Source organism: Ranitomeya imitator, chromosome 2, assembly GCF_032444005.1.
Source record: "Ranitomeya imitator isolate aRanImi1 chromosome 2, aRanImi1.pri, whole genome shotgun sequence".
Classification (NCBI taxonomy): domain Eukaryota; kingdom Metazoa; phylum Chordata; class Amphibia; order Anura; family Dendrobatidae; genus Ranitomeya; species Ranitomeya imitator.
In genome coordinates, this window is record NC_091283.1 from 310,860,215 (window position 1) to 310,875,605 (window position 15,391).

General features: G+C 45.0%; 1 protein-coding gene across 2 annotated transcripts in view; it reads left to right on the top strand.

The window, feature by feature from the left end:
- Positions 1-5,688: 5,688 nt before the first annotated feature.
- LOC138663408 (oocyte zinc finger protein XlCOF8.4-like) overlaps positions 5,689-15,391 on the top strand; it is a 99,460-nt gene continuing 89,757 nt past the window's right edge. For both annotated transcript variants that reach the window (XM_069749598.1, XM_069749599.1), the window contains exon 1: positions 5,689-5,761. The gene's annotated coding sequence lies outside the window, so the exon portion shown is untranslated. The remainder of the gene's footprint in view (positions 5,762-15,391) is intronic.

Sequence of the window (15,391 nt, forward strand, 5' to 3'; positions counted from 1 at the left end):
CATGTGCTCGCAAGAGGTAGCCTGACTGCCATTAGGTACCAAGATGAGATCCACAGACCCCTTGTGAGACCATATGCTGGTGCGGTTGGCCCTGGGTTCCTCCTAATGCAGGACAATGCCAGACCTCATGTGGCTGGAGTTTGTCAGCAGTTCTTGCAAGATGAAGGCATTTGAAGCTATGGACTGGCCCGCCCATTCTCCAGACCTGAATCCGATTGAGCACATCTGGGACATCATGTCTTGCACCATCCACCAACTTCATGTTGCACCACAGACTGTCCAGAAGTTGGCGGATGCTTTAGTCCAGGTCTGGTTGGTCATCCCTCAGGAGACCATCCTCCGCGTCATTAGGAGCATGCCCAGGCATTGTAGGGAGGTCATACAGGCACGTGGAGGCCACACACACTACTAAGCATCATTTCCTTGTCTTGAGACATTTCCACTGAAGTTGGATCAGCCTGTAACTTCATTTTCCATTTTGATTTTGAGCATCATTCCAACTCCAGGCCTCCGTAGGATATTAGTTGTGATTTATGTTGATCGTTTTTAGGTTTTATTGTTCTCAACACATTCCACTATGTAATGAATAAAGATTTACAACTGAAATATTTCATTCAGTGATATCTAGGATGTGGGATTTTAGTGTTCCCTTTATTTTTTTGAGCAGTGTATATTTCAGGCTCTGACTACAGGCAGATTATACTGATAGAAATACACTGCTGTGTACAATGGATGTTTCTGTATTCTAGAGGAGAATAAGAGAATTTTTCATCCTATAAAATTACTAAAAAATAATAATAAAAACCACTTGATAATGAAAAATAATGTCAATTTTGAATGCGTTTTTTAACCTCTTTGAGGTGGACTCTGGCGGTGAGCCCACCTTAAAGCCGCGACATGTCAGCTGTTCTCAACAGCTGACATGTGGCCGCAATTGGCGAGAGCGGAATCGCAATCCGCCAGCACCCATTAACTAGTTTAATGCCGCTGTCAAACTCTGACAGCGGCATTTAACAAGCGCCGCGTGGCCGGAAGCGCTCGCACCGCTGACCCCCGTCACATGATCGGGGGTCATCGGTGCATTGCCATAACAACCTGAGGTCTCCTTGAGACCTCTATGGTTGTTGATGGCAGATTGCTGTGAGTGACACCCTGTGGTCAGCGCTCATAGCAATGCTGCATTTCTGCTACATAGAGATGATCTGTGCTTCACCTCTATGTAGCAGAGGCGATCGTGTTTGCATGCTTCTAGTCTCCTATGGAGGCTATTGAAGCATGCAAAAAAAATATGTTTAAAAATATAAAAGTTCAAATCACCCCCCTTTCGCCCCAATCAAAATAAAACAATAAAATAAAAAATCAAACCTACACATATTTGATATCGTTGCGTCCAGAATCGCCCGGTCTATCAATAAAAAAAAGGATTAACCTGATTGCTAAACGGCGTAGCAAGAAAAAAAATCAAAACGACAAAATTAAATTTTTTTGGTCGCCGCGACATTGCATTAAAATGTAATAACGGGCGATCAAAAGAACGTATCTGCACAAAAGTGGTATAATTAAAATCGCCAGCTCGGCATGCAAAAAATAAGCCCTCAACCATCCCCAGATCACAAAACTGTAGACGCTATGGGTATTGGAAAATTGCGCAATTTTTTTTTTAGCGATTTGTTTTTTTCACCACTTAGATAAAAAAATAACCTAGACATGTTTGGTGTCTATGAACTCGTAATGACCTGGAGAATCATATTTGCAGGTCAGTTTAAGCATTTAGTTAACCTAGCAAAAAAGTCAAACAAAAAACACAAAAAGTGTGGGATTGCACTTTTTTTTCAATTTCATTGAACTTGGAATTTTTTTCCCGTTTTCTGTTACATGACATGGTAAAACCAATGGTATGGTTCAAAAGTACAACTCGTCCAGCAAAAAATAAGCCCTCACATAGCCATATTGATGGAAAAATAAAAAAGTTATGGCTCTGGAAAGAAGGGGAGCGAAAAACGAAAAAAGCTCCGGGGGTTAAGTGGTTAAATAATAAGCATCACAAATCAGTAAGTAACCCGGACATGTTTGTGTCAATATAATCATAACGACCCGCACAACACAGCGATCAGATTATTTACAGGAATCGGTAAATTATGTGGGAAAATGGCGTAATTGATATTTTTCTCTATTAAACCTATAAAATACTGTAATAAACTAATGCTGAGGTCGTGTTCACACATAGCGTAAATGCCGAGTTCTTTCTTCTGCAGGAGTCCGCACCAGGTGACGCAGTGATAATCTTCTCTGATTATTGCAGGTTTGTTGCGTTTCTTTTATGCGTTTGCCCCCATATTTGATGCGCTTTTGGGGCAGATATGAAGCCGCATTTAACACTTTATTAATAGTACAGAAAAGCTTTGATTCTGCGCTTAAAAATGTAACGGCGTTTTTTTTCTCTTCTTACGTTTTTTTCAGAAGAAGCTTATAGAGGAAAAAATGCATCAAACCCCAGAGTTCAGCAGCGTCTTCAGACCAGAAAGCGGAGATTTCATGGAATCACGTCCACTGCTGTGAAATTTAGATCATGTTCACATGTAGAGTAAATGCTGAGGATTTTCTGCTGATTTTTTTTCATAAAAATTCTGCTGTTTAACTGTCCAAGCAAAGTGGATGAGATTCCATGAGATCTGCGCGGCTATTAGGATCCAGCACTCAGTATCTCACATTATGTAACAGTCAGTATTTCTCTATATGTCGTCCCTCCGCCTCTTACAGACGTTCTTCCTTCCCCTTTTCTTTCCTTGCCTTTCCCATTCCTTTTCTTCTCCTCCGGTCTCTTAAATGTTTTATATATAAGGTCTTATACCTGTACTGTAACCCCTTCCCCTGCCCATCCTGTACAGACCAATCTTTTTCATTTTCCTTTTCATTTTTCCCTTTTCCCTATTTTTCTTAATAAACCATATTTTTCCTCCCTCATCTCATCCTTAACCCTTTCCACCCTGCATTTTGCCTTTATCTTTCATCCCTTTATATTTCCCCTTTTTTTGCTGTTATTTGGTTCCTGTTTGCATTTATATTTCTGTGCATTTATAATCCGTCTCCTCCTTTTTCTTTACCCAATTTATGTAAGAAATCCTTAATAAAAACTACTGTAACATAGAAGGCGCTCGCTGTGCCCCAAGGCTAATGTGCGGTTTTGGGGCTTTTTTTCTCGTCTTCTATGTGGAGCCTAATAAAAACGCAGGTAAAAAACTGCAGAAACTTTATTAAGTGCAGAATCAAAGCTTTTCTGTACCATAAAAAGTGCATTAAAAAAGCGGCTTCACATCTGCACCAAAAACGCATCAAATAAGGGGGAGAAGATTGTTATTGTGGAGTTTGATCCTGCAGAAAACAAAACACGCAGTATTTCTGCACCGTGTGAACTCGGCCGTACAGACACAACAAAGCCGGATGTCGTATAGTGACGCTACATAAAGATGAGAAAGTTCTGGAGGCTCCGACTGTGAATGGAGGAACAAACAATAATCCCCAGGTCCCACGTGCTGGACCAGAGACCCCTGAATCCCCCTGCTCCTCTCTAGTCCCAACTGTCCCAGATACAGTGGACAGTCCTGGATTTGGGTCTACACCCTGCAGTCTCAGGCGTCTGCTGAATTTCCCTCACTACCAGCTCCCCTCTGACAACTCCTTCTGCCAGGGGAGCAAGAAATGGTAAATGGGCGTGGATTGGGGTGTGGACAAAATTAGCCGCTATGTGCACCGCATGATCTGTGCTTCAAAGTTTGGGACATGTGCACAATTACTTGGTGTAATACTGGTGGATGTGGACCCAATGCACCACGGGCCGGGCTTACCCTGGAGGGTGTAACTAGGTCTTCACTACAGCTACTGGTGGAGAGGACAGGCTGGACAGCCGGTAGACACAGGTACTGCTCCAGGGTAGTCACCAGGACTGCAGCAGCTGATCGGAGAGTCAGAGACACAAGTGTGAGGTACAACAGGAGAAATAAACTAGACACAAGCAGATTGAACAACCTAGGAACCAACATTCAGCAGAGCGGTGGATGGAGCTGCCTGAGGCCGGTTTCACACGTCAGTGGCTCCGGTACGTGAGGTGACAGTTTCCTCACGTACCGGAGCCACTGACACACGTAGACACATTGAAATCAATGCATCTGTGCAGATGTCATTGATTTTTTGCGGACCGTGTCTCCGTGTGCCAAACACGGAGACATGTCAGTGTTCGTGGGAGCGCACGGATTACACGAACCCATTAAAGTCAATGGGTCCGTGTAAACACGTACCGCACACGGATGCTGTCCGTGTGCTGTCCGTGTGCGTTTTTCCTGCCATAGGGTTAAAATTGTTGCAATACACGGACTGCACACTGACAGCACACGGACCATAAAAACATACTCACGGACATCACACGGATCCCACACGGATGGTCTACGTGAGCACACGGACACGGATAACTCCGGTACCATTTTCTCCGGTACCGGAAATATCTGGATGTGTGAGACTGGCCTAATATAGGACCTGCCAGCACGTGATAAGCTGGGGAACCTAATCTCTGAAGGACACAGCAGGGTTATATTCCTGTAGAGACCGGCCAATCCCCCCTAAATGAAGCAACATGCTGAGAAGCCGTGCGGTGACCATAGTGAGTAGGGAGGCGCTGAGGGCAGGTGAGGTACCACCATGACACCTGGTTAGGAGCCCACTCAGATGTTTCCCCCTGAGCTGAACCCCTCGCTGCGCCTCAGAACAAATGTAATATTATCTTCATGACCAAATGGTAAAGAAACCAGTGACACCTGTGGGATAAGAATGCCCATTACACCCTGAGATGACTTCCCTGGTGGGTGCAGTGTCCGAAATGGGGTCACATTAGGGGGTTATGTGTCTTCACACACCACGGGGGCTTTGCAATTAACCCCCACAAGCGAGGACTGCCAAATTACTGCTCCAAAAGCAAAACAGTGACTCTCCCCATTGGAGCCCGGCCGTGCGCAGTCATTTCTGGCCTCAGGTTTGGGAGAAATTTCCGTATAAATTGTGGCTCCATTTTACTCTGTGAAACTGAAAAATTTTGACCCAAAACATTTTAGTGGAAAAAATAATTTTTCCATGACACACACACAAAAAAAAAAGATCTACGATGTAATGGTGGGAAAAAATGCCCCCCACCCCAGATGGATTCCCTGAGGACTGTCGATCTGAAATGGGGTCACTCTGGGGGTGGGGGTCGCTGTTCTGGCAGCTGCACATTATTCCAGACAAATGTACAATCCAAGAACCAAACAGTGATTCTTCCCTCCGGAGCCGCGGAAGCGAGATCTCCTGCCACATTCTGGGGGTCGCCTCATTCTCCAGAAAATACTTTATAAATTGTGCCGCGTCCTATAAGATATTCCTGCCCACAGCGCCCCCATCCAGCGAGTGTCTGTGACGTTTCGGTGTAATGACCTTTCTCAATGTTCACGTGTGCTATACGGTCTGCTCCGTACACCTCGTACACACGCGGCTCCGCTCCTCACATCTCCTACACACACGGCTCAGCTACATCCACACTGTAAACCCCTCCTGACCCCACACAGAAACTTCCCCTCATCCAGCACCATGACAACCAGCACAGCAGAGTCCTGCATACACTGAGGCCCCTGATCATGTGACCCCTGACTCCTCCCCTCCTGTGACCTCATCACAGGTCCTGTGCGCACAGAACAGCCATTCAGCTCGTCTGCTGGTATTGCTCCTTTAAGAACAGGTAACGTTGCAAAAAGTAGAACAATTTCCCCCAATAAGTGACTGGATCCCCCAGATCTTAGTGATATTATAGACAGGAGTTTCCAGAGCGCTGGATTCAGGGCAGTCCTAGTGTGACTGAGCCGTGCGCCTCCATCTATAGTTCTGTTGTGTTCGGTGGTGGTGGAGCCGCTCGTTCCTCTGCATTGTTTGCAGTGAAATAATCTTCTCCATTGTCAGGATGGACGCTGAGGTGACTTCTAGGCAGTTGTGACGCAGGTCTCCTGGCAGTGTGCTGCGGGCGCGCTCCGGCCTATCACAGGGGCAGCACCTGCACGTCTGCAAACATCCTCAGCCAATAGCCGGGAGACGGATGTGTCAGAGGCTGCAGACCGTTACACTGCATCTGTCTGCAGAAGGTCTCAGTAGTTTGCTTTGCAGACGAGTGGCCACCTCCCTGGTGCTAATGGCCACACCTGGACCTGAGTGTTGATATACTTGCTGCTGGCAAGTCTGGGTGATATATTCTATTTGCACTTCCCTGTTGAGGCCTGGAGCTGCAGCAGTCGCCTGGCGTCCTCTGTGGAGTTTGAAGGACGACGGTGATTCTCTCTGAGTCTACTCAAGCTAAGTTTCCTTGTTTTATGTGTCGTAGCTGTCTTTAGCAGTAGTGGGGAGTGACTAGCGCTATCCTGTCCTTCCCATTGCAGTTCTTATCCCCAGGGTCAGGCAGGGATTAGGTATCCTGCTTGGCGATAGGTGCAGAACCTATGTAGGGACAATAGGGCAGACGGTGAGTTAGATCTATCTAGGGGTCTTCACTCCCCTTCCCTAGTGTTTGGTTGACTTTCCCCTTATCCATTCGTGTTGCACATAGCCTTTCCTTCACGTTACATGACAGAGACTTTTGATATTTAAGGCATCCTCTATTATTGGGAGGTACCTTAGCAACTATAGTAATCAGTGTGTTTTCTGCTACTCAGTTGTAAGGTCCCTGTACCTGTGCTCCCTTATTCTGTTCTTGTCCATCATGCTTGCCCTGTTTGAACCTGATCATGTGCATCCTTCTGTAACCTGCTCCTCAGCCCATCCTGCATCTACCAGAACCTGATTCGTCCTGTACGCACCTATACCGCTACCCTCACCAGTGCAGTCTGAACCTGCACCTGTGTGATCCTGTACCCGAGTCCATCCTGTGCTCCTGAACTTATTGTGTCTGTTTCCTATCCAGTACCTGTCATTTTACCAACCGTTCAGTCCTGATCCAGAACTTATTCTGTCTTTATGTGGTGCTTTGCTTAGATATTCATACTGATGGCTTCTAACAGGTCACTGATCCCTCACTGACCTGCCCCCTATTTTACATACTGAATATAATATGTTTCGAAAAATATAAATGCACATTCAGCAGGCAGGTGCTGGCTACGGCAAAGCCTGCGCTGTAGCATGATCACATCTATAATACCCATTTAATTATTGTATTTGGTGATATAAACGTATTCAGGAAAAAACAAAAATTCTCTCTCAAAATGGGGCCGGCCGTGCCTGTGCAGTGGCATCTATTTGCGATCTGATAGCTGCTACTGCATAGGTGCCGCCGGTGCCATCCTGGTGGAGTCAATTTTTTTTTCCTCTAACAAAATGGCATGGTCAGCTCCTGTGCAGTAACATCCTTCAGAATTTTGAGAATTTTGTTTTCTGAATAAGTTTATATCACCAAATAAAATAATTAAATGGACACTATAGATGTGAACATGCTATGGAGCAGGCATCGTCGCCGCCACTGGCACCTGCCTGCTGAATGTGGATTTTTTTTTTCAAAACATATTACATTCAGTATGTAAAATAGGGGGCAGGTCAGTGAGGGATCAGTGACCTGTCAGAAGCCATACAAATGAATATGTATGAAGAGCACCACATAAAGCCCCGCCCACAGCCCCGCCCTGAAGCACGAGAATCTCATTAACTGAAAATTGTAAGTAAAGATTAAACAACAACCACAAGACGGATTTCATCACCAGGTATCAATGTAATCAGTATAACGGCGCCGACCTGACACTGTCTGTAGGTTCCTGTGCACAATCCTGCTGACAGGTTCACTTTAAATCATGTTGATCAGAGGGGCCCTGACCATTCAGAAGCTCTTCCCTTATCTCAGGCCAAGTGACAGGTAACTGTAATAAACAAATCTGGACCGTTGTATATCTGAACATGTGTCATGGCATCCTGAGCGTACTCGTGCATATGTCTGTGACCTGTTAATGTAGCCGGAAAAATAACCATTCCCCAATGTCCACCACATTGTCATAATTGGCAACAGCATTTCTTATATTAATGTATTCATCCACTCTGAATATTTCTTGCTTCAGTCTTATGTACAGAAGATGCTCCCTCTCCCCCTTGGCATACAGATCTACTATACATTGATGAGAAAGTTGCCTCCATTGTTGTCTGATCATTATTTGGAAGGCGTAGAAGTCCATAGCTGATATTTTATTGGTTGGTTTATTGGTCGGCCTCGCAGTGTTGGGATCAGTCTGCGTTAGATTATAGTGATCGCCATCTTGGCCATTCCACAATATTATCGGATATTGCAGAGCATCATATGATCTATGTGTTTCTGTAATACACTGAAGATTTTCACTTCGTCACTGAATAATTATATCTCGGCTTAGAAAGTCCCGTCCAACCATTTCAATAGCATTTTCATTAACACTGGGAAAAGTAAATCTCCTTTTGTGCCACCAACCGGGGTCTTGTCTGCTCTTATTGCACCCTGATATTCCGCACTTGACATTCTTTATAAGGCTGCATTATAAAGGTTTACTAACTGATTGTGTTGATGGAAAAATCTTTGCAAATTCAAAACAATGTCTTTTAGTCTCAGGTATAACTTCACAGTGGTGATCAGCTTGTATCTGTTCATCTCCCAAACAGTAAATTTGTAAAAATGTTGGGTCTTGATTTTCTACAGGAAGCATCAAACCTATTTCGTGATAGATTTGTCCCTGGACTTTAAAAGTCGGCATAAATCTTGCTTCAAGTCCAGCTGTCGTACAGGATGTCATCTGGAAAGATGAATTGTCTCCTAATAATTTGCAGTAAATGCTTAGACTCATGAGTTGTTCCCGACATGTATGAAAAAAGTGGTTCAGGAGGTAGAGTTAAAGGTGACAAACTGTAACGCCGCTGGGTTTATACCTTGTTTCTTCGGCGTTACTTTTGCATGTCTCTGCTTTAACCCTTTGCTCCTCTCCCCCTAACTTGCAGGGATACTGTAGTCTGTTACCTGTATGGATGCGGCTCAGTTCCTTGTACTGCTGCATAGCTGTACATGTGTTGTGATGTCTTTGCCCTGCTGCATGACGACCCGCATGTGCGGTCCCTGGCTGCCGCTGTGGAAGCTATCCGCAGCTTGCAAGATCTTCTGCAGCTGGCGTACGACTTTCCACGTGTGTTCAGGCTAGCAATCACTGCCAGGTGCCCTAAGCCACAGTTCCTGTGCTATCTGTGCTGTAATGGTTTCTGTTTGTGCTTAGGGTGCGCGCAGCCACACCTACCCTGCTTTTATCAGGGTGTGAGTGTGCACCTGTAATGCTTTCCTGAGCCTATCGCTGAGAGGCAGCTTCTATATAAACTCCTTCTTTCCTGTTGGGCGTTGCCAGAGGAGAACTTTAATCTAGATGCTACCCTACCCCTGAGGAAGGCCTCACAGGATCCTCTACGCTAGAAGCTCCTTTCTCCCCCGGGCCCCGTGGATTCCAGGTGTTCAGCTCTGCAGGTGGAGGTCTGTGCAGTCCTCGTCATCCTCCATGTGGGGGATTCCTCCTCCTATATAGCCTCCATACTCCGCACCCTTGCTATAGCGCTTATTCACCCCGGGGATTCCTGGCTGTGTCTGTGCAGTGAGTGCGTTTTCCTCTGTCTCCAGACAGTAATGTCCTCCCCTGTGTAACGGCCACTGTAATAATTCTCCCTTCCCACATATAAGATTCCCCTATTCACCTACAGGAGCCATAAGTCTTTCTGTGTAACGGCCACTGTAATAATTCTCCCTTCCCACATATAAGATTCCCCTATTCACCTACAGGAGCCATAAGTCTTTCTATGTGGCCCTAAATAGTATTAGTGGCTCCTGTGCGCCCCCATATATCACTACTGGCCTCTGTGCGCCCCCATATATCACTACTGGCCCCCGTGTGCCCCAATATATTACTACTGGCCCCCGTGTGCCCCCATATATTACTACTGGCCCCCGTGTGCCCCCATATATTAGTACTGGCCCACGTGTGCCACCATATATTACTACTAACCAGGGATTCAAGCTTGAGGAGGTTAATTTGCATATTCCAGGTGCCTTTTGGGAAAAGCGAAGAGTCTCCCTAAGCAAGAAGATCGTTGGGTACAGCCGGGACCAGCTGCTTGGAAAGCATCACCAAACCAGGGATTCAAGCTTGAGGAGGATAATTTGGATATTCCAGGTGCCTTCTGGGAAAAGCGAAGAGTCTCCCTAAGCAAGAAGATCGTTGGGTACAGCCGGGACCAGCTGCTTGGAAAGCATCACCAAACCAGGGATTCAAGCTTGAGGAGGATAATTTGCATATTCCAGGTGCCTTCTGGGAAAAGCGAAGAGTCTCCCTAAGCAAGAAGATCGTTGGGTACAGCCGGGACCAGCTGCTTGGAAAGCATCACCAAACCAGGGATTCAAGCTTGAGGAGGATAATTTGCATATTCCAGGTTCCATCTGGGAAAAGCGAAGAGTCTCCCTAAGCAAGAAGATCGTTGGGTACAGCCGGGACCAGCTGCTTGGAAAGCAACACCAAACCAGGGATTCAAGCTTGAGGAGGATAATTTGCATATTCCAGGTGCCTTCTGGGAAAAGCGAAGAGTCTCCCTAAGCAAGAAGATCGTTGGGTACAGCTGGGACCAGCTGCTTGGAAAGCATCACCAAACCAGGGATTCAAGCTTGAGGAGGATAATTTGCATATTCCAGGTGCCTTCTGGGAAAAGCGAAGAGTCTCCCTAAGCAAGAAGGACATTATTGCAAGAAAGATTAGCTGAGTAGATTACACAAGAAGGAAAACACACAGCAAGTCAGCAGAATCTAGGAGCAACATGGCAGATGTGACAACCTACATGGTGAGCTGCAGCATGTGCTACATGTTCACAGATCGACCAGAAGAAGAATCCAATTTCACCTGTCAGAAGTGTAGACTAGTGGCCCTTTTAGAAGAAAAGGTGCGGGGTCTGGAAGAAAGAATAGCAACTTTGAAACTCATCAAAGAGAATGAAGACTTCCTAGACAGAACAGAAGCATCTCTACTGGTCACAGAAGGTGAAAAAAGTGTCAGAGAACCTTCAAAAGCAGATGAGTGGAAGCATGTGACCAAAAGAAGCAAGAAGACCATGGAGAAATCACCAACCACACAACTGAAGAACCGATATCAAATCTTTGTAGAGGATGAAGATGGCACACCTAAGGATGAAGCAATACCAGCAAGCAAAAAAGAAAAGGGCACACAGCAACAAGTGACCACAAAAAGTACAGCCAAGAAGCAACGAAGAGTGGTGGTGGTGGGAGACTCACTACTGAGAGGCACAGAAGCAGCCATCTGCAGACTGGACATAACCGCAAGAGAAGTATGCTGCCTTCCAGGTGCGATGATCAAGGATGTGACCGATAGGATACCAAAGCTCTTCAGCTCCAAGGACGTCCACCCATTTCTTCTGATACATGTTGGCACCAATGACACAGCAAGGAAGGACCTACCGACAATCTGCAAGGACTTTGAAGAGTTGGGGAAGAAAGTAAAGGAACTGGATGCACAGGTAGTTTTTTCTTCTATCCTTCCAGTAGACGGGCATGGCACCAGGAGATGGAACAGGATCCTTGATGCGAACAACTGGCTAAGACGATTGTGCATACAACAAGGATTCGGATTCCTGGACCACGGTGTGAATTACTTGTACGATGGACTCCTCGCCAGAGACGGACTACACCTCAACAAACCTGGGAAACACACATTCGCCAGAAGACTCGCTACACTCATCAGGAGGGCGTTAAACTAGAAGAAGAGGGGACGGGAAGAAAAACATTAGACTTGAACAAAGAAGACCCAGGAAAACATACTCAGAAGGGAGGTAAGAACATTTCTAAAACAATCCACAGCGAGGAGATTGGAACAAAACAAAATCCTCTAAACTGCATGCTCGCAAACGCCAGAAGCCTGACAAACAAGATGGAAGAACTAGAAGCAGAAATATCTACAGGTAACTTTGACATAGTGGGAATAACCGAGACATGGTTAGATGAAAGCTATGACTGGGCAGTTAACTTACAGGGTTACAGTCTGTTTAGAAAGGATCGTAAAAATCGGAGAGGAGGAGGGGTTTGTCTCTATGTAAAGTCTTGTCTAAAGTCCACTTTAAGGGAGGATATTAGTGAAGGGAATGAGGATGTCGAGTCCATATGGGTCGAAATTCATGGAGGGAAAAATGGTAACAAAATTCTCATTGGGGTCTGTTACAAACCCCCAAATATAACAGAAACCATGGAAAGTCTACTTCTAAAGCAGATAGATGAAGCTGCAACCCATAATGAGGTCCTGGTTATGTTGGACTTTAACTACCCGGATATTAACTGGGAAACAGAAACCTGTGAAACCCATAAAGGCAACAGGTTTCTGCTAATAACCAAGAAAAATTATCTTTCACAATTGGTGCAGAATCCAACCAGAGGAGCAGCACTTTTAGACCTAATACTATCTAATAGACCTGACAGAATAACAAATCTGCAGGTGGTCGGGCATCTAGGAAATAGCAACCACAATATTGTACAGTTTCACCTGTCTTTCATTAGGGGGACTTGTCAGGGAGTCACAAAAACACTGAACTTTAGGAAGGCAAAGTTTGACCAGCTTAGAGATGCCCTTAATCTGGTAGACTGGGACAATATCCTCAGAAATAAGAATACAGATAATAAATGGAAAATGTTTAAGAACATCCTAAATAGGCACTGTAAGCAGTTTATACCTTGTGGGAATAAAAGGACTAGAAATAGGAAAAACCCAATGTGGCTAAACAAAGAAGTAAGACAGGCAATTAACAGTAAGAAGAAAGCTTTTGCACTACTAAAGCAGGATGGCACCATTGAAGCTCTAAAAAACTATAGGGAGAAAAATACTTTATCTAAAAAACGAATTAAAGCTGCCAAAAAGGAAACAGAGAAGCACATTGCTAAGGAGAGTAAAACTAATCCCAAACTGTTCTTCAACTATATCAATAGTAAAAGAATAAAAACTGAAAATGTAGGCCCCTTAAAAAATAGTGAGGAAAGAATGGTTGTAGATGACGAGGAAAAAGCTAACATATTAAACACCTTCTTCTCCACGGTATTCACGGTGGAAAATGAAATGCTAGGAGAAATCCCAAGAAACAATGAAAACCCTATATTAAGGGTCACCAATCTAACCCAAGAAGAGGTGCGAAACCGGCTAAATAAGATTAAAATAGATAAATCTCCGGGTCCGGATGGCATACACCCACGAGTACTAAGAGAAGTAAGTAATGTAATAGATAAACCATTATTTCTTATTTTTAGGGACTCTATAGCGACGGGGTCTGTTCCGCAGGACTGGCGCATAGCAAATGTGGTGCCAATATTCAAAAAGGGCTCTAAAAGTGAACCTGGAAATTATAGGCCAGTAAGTCTAACCTCTATTGTTGGTAAAATATTTGAAGGGTTTCTGAGGGATGTTATTCTGGATTATCTCAATGAGAATAATTGTTTAACTCCATATCAGCATGGGTTTATGAGAAATCGCTCCTGTCAAACCAATCTAATCAGTTTTTATGAAGAGGTAAGCTATAGGCTGGACCACGGTGAGTCATTGGACGTGGTATATCTCGATTTTTCCAAAGCGTTTGATACCGTGCCACACAAGAGGTTGGTACACAAAATGAGAATGCTTGGTCTGGGGGGAAATGTGTGTAAATGGGTTAGTAACTGGCTTAGTGATAGAAAGCAGAGGGTGGTTATAAATGGTATAGTCTCTAACTGGGTCGCTGTGATCAGTGGGGTACCGCAGGGGTCGGTATTGGGACCTGTTCTCTTCAACATATTCATTAATGATCTGGTAGAAGGTTTACACAGTAAAATATCGATATTTGCAGATGATACAAAACTATGTAAAGCAGTTAATACAAGAGAAGATAGTATTCTGCTACAGATGGATCTGGATAAGTTGGAAACTTGGGCTGAAAGGTGGCAGATGAGGTTTAACAATGATAAATGTAAGGTTATACACATGGGAAGAAGGAATCAATATCACCATTACACACTGAACGGGAAACCACTGGGTAAATCTGACAGGGAGAAGGACTTGGGGATGCTAGTTAATGATAAACTTACCTGGAGCAGCCAGTGCCAGGCAGCAGCTGCTAAGGCAAACAGGATCATGGGGTGCATTAAAAGAGGTCTGGATACACATGATGAGAGCATTATACTGCCTCTGTACAAATCCCTAGTTAGACCGCACATGGAGTACTGTGTCCAGTTTTGGGCACCGGTGCTCAGGAAGGATATAATGGAACTAGAGAGAGTACAAAGGAGGGCAACAAAATTAATAAAGGGGATGGGAGATCTACAATACCCAGATAGATTAGCAAAATTAGGATTATCTAGTCTAGAAAAAAGACGACTGAGGGGCGATCTAATAACCATGTATAAGTATATAAGGGGACAATACAAATATCTCGCTGAGATCTGTTTATACCAAGGAAGGTGACGGGCACAAGGGGGCATTCTTTGCGTCTGGAGGAGAGAAGGTTTTTCCACCAACATAAAAGAGGATTCTTTACTGTTAGGGCAGTGAGAATCTGGAATTGCTTGCCTGAGGAGTTGGTGATGGCGAACTCAGTCGAGGGGTTCAAGAGAGGCCTGGATGTCTTCCTGGAGCAGAACAATATTGTATCATACAATTATTAGGTTCTGTAGAAGGACGTAGATCTGGGGATTTATTATGATGGAATATAGGCTGAACTGGATGGATAAATGTCTTTTTTCGGCCTTACTAACTATGTTACTATGTTACTGGCCCTCGTGTGCCACCATATATTACTACTGGCCCCCGTGTGCCACCATATATTACTACTGGCCCTTGTGTGCCCCAGTATATTAGTACTGGCCCCCGTATGCCCCCATATATTAGTACTGGCCCCCGTGTGCCCCCATATATTAGTACTGGCCCCCGTGTGCCCCCATATTTTAGTACTGGCCCCCGTGTGCCCCCATATATTAGTACTGGCCCCGTGTGCCTTCATATATTAGTACTGGCCCCTGTGTGTCCCCATATATTAGTACTGGCCCCTGTGTGTCCCCATATATTAGTACTGGCCCACGTGAGCCTCCATATATTAGTACTGGCCCCCGTGTGCCCCCATATATTACTACTGGCCCCCGTGTGCCCCCTTATATTACTACTGGCCCCGTGTGCCCCCATATATTAATGTTCCCTATAGATAGAAGATTGCAGTGTGGGGAAGACGGGAAACCTTCATATAGACGGCCGGTGGTGGTGGAGTCAGTGACGGACTCTGGACAAATATGTTTCTAGAGCCGTAGTAGAAGATGAAGATGTCGTCCTCATCATGA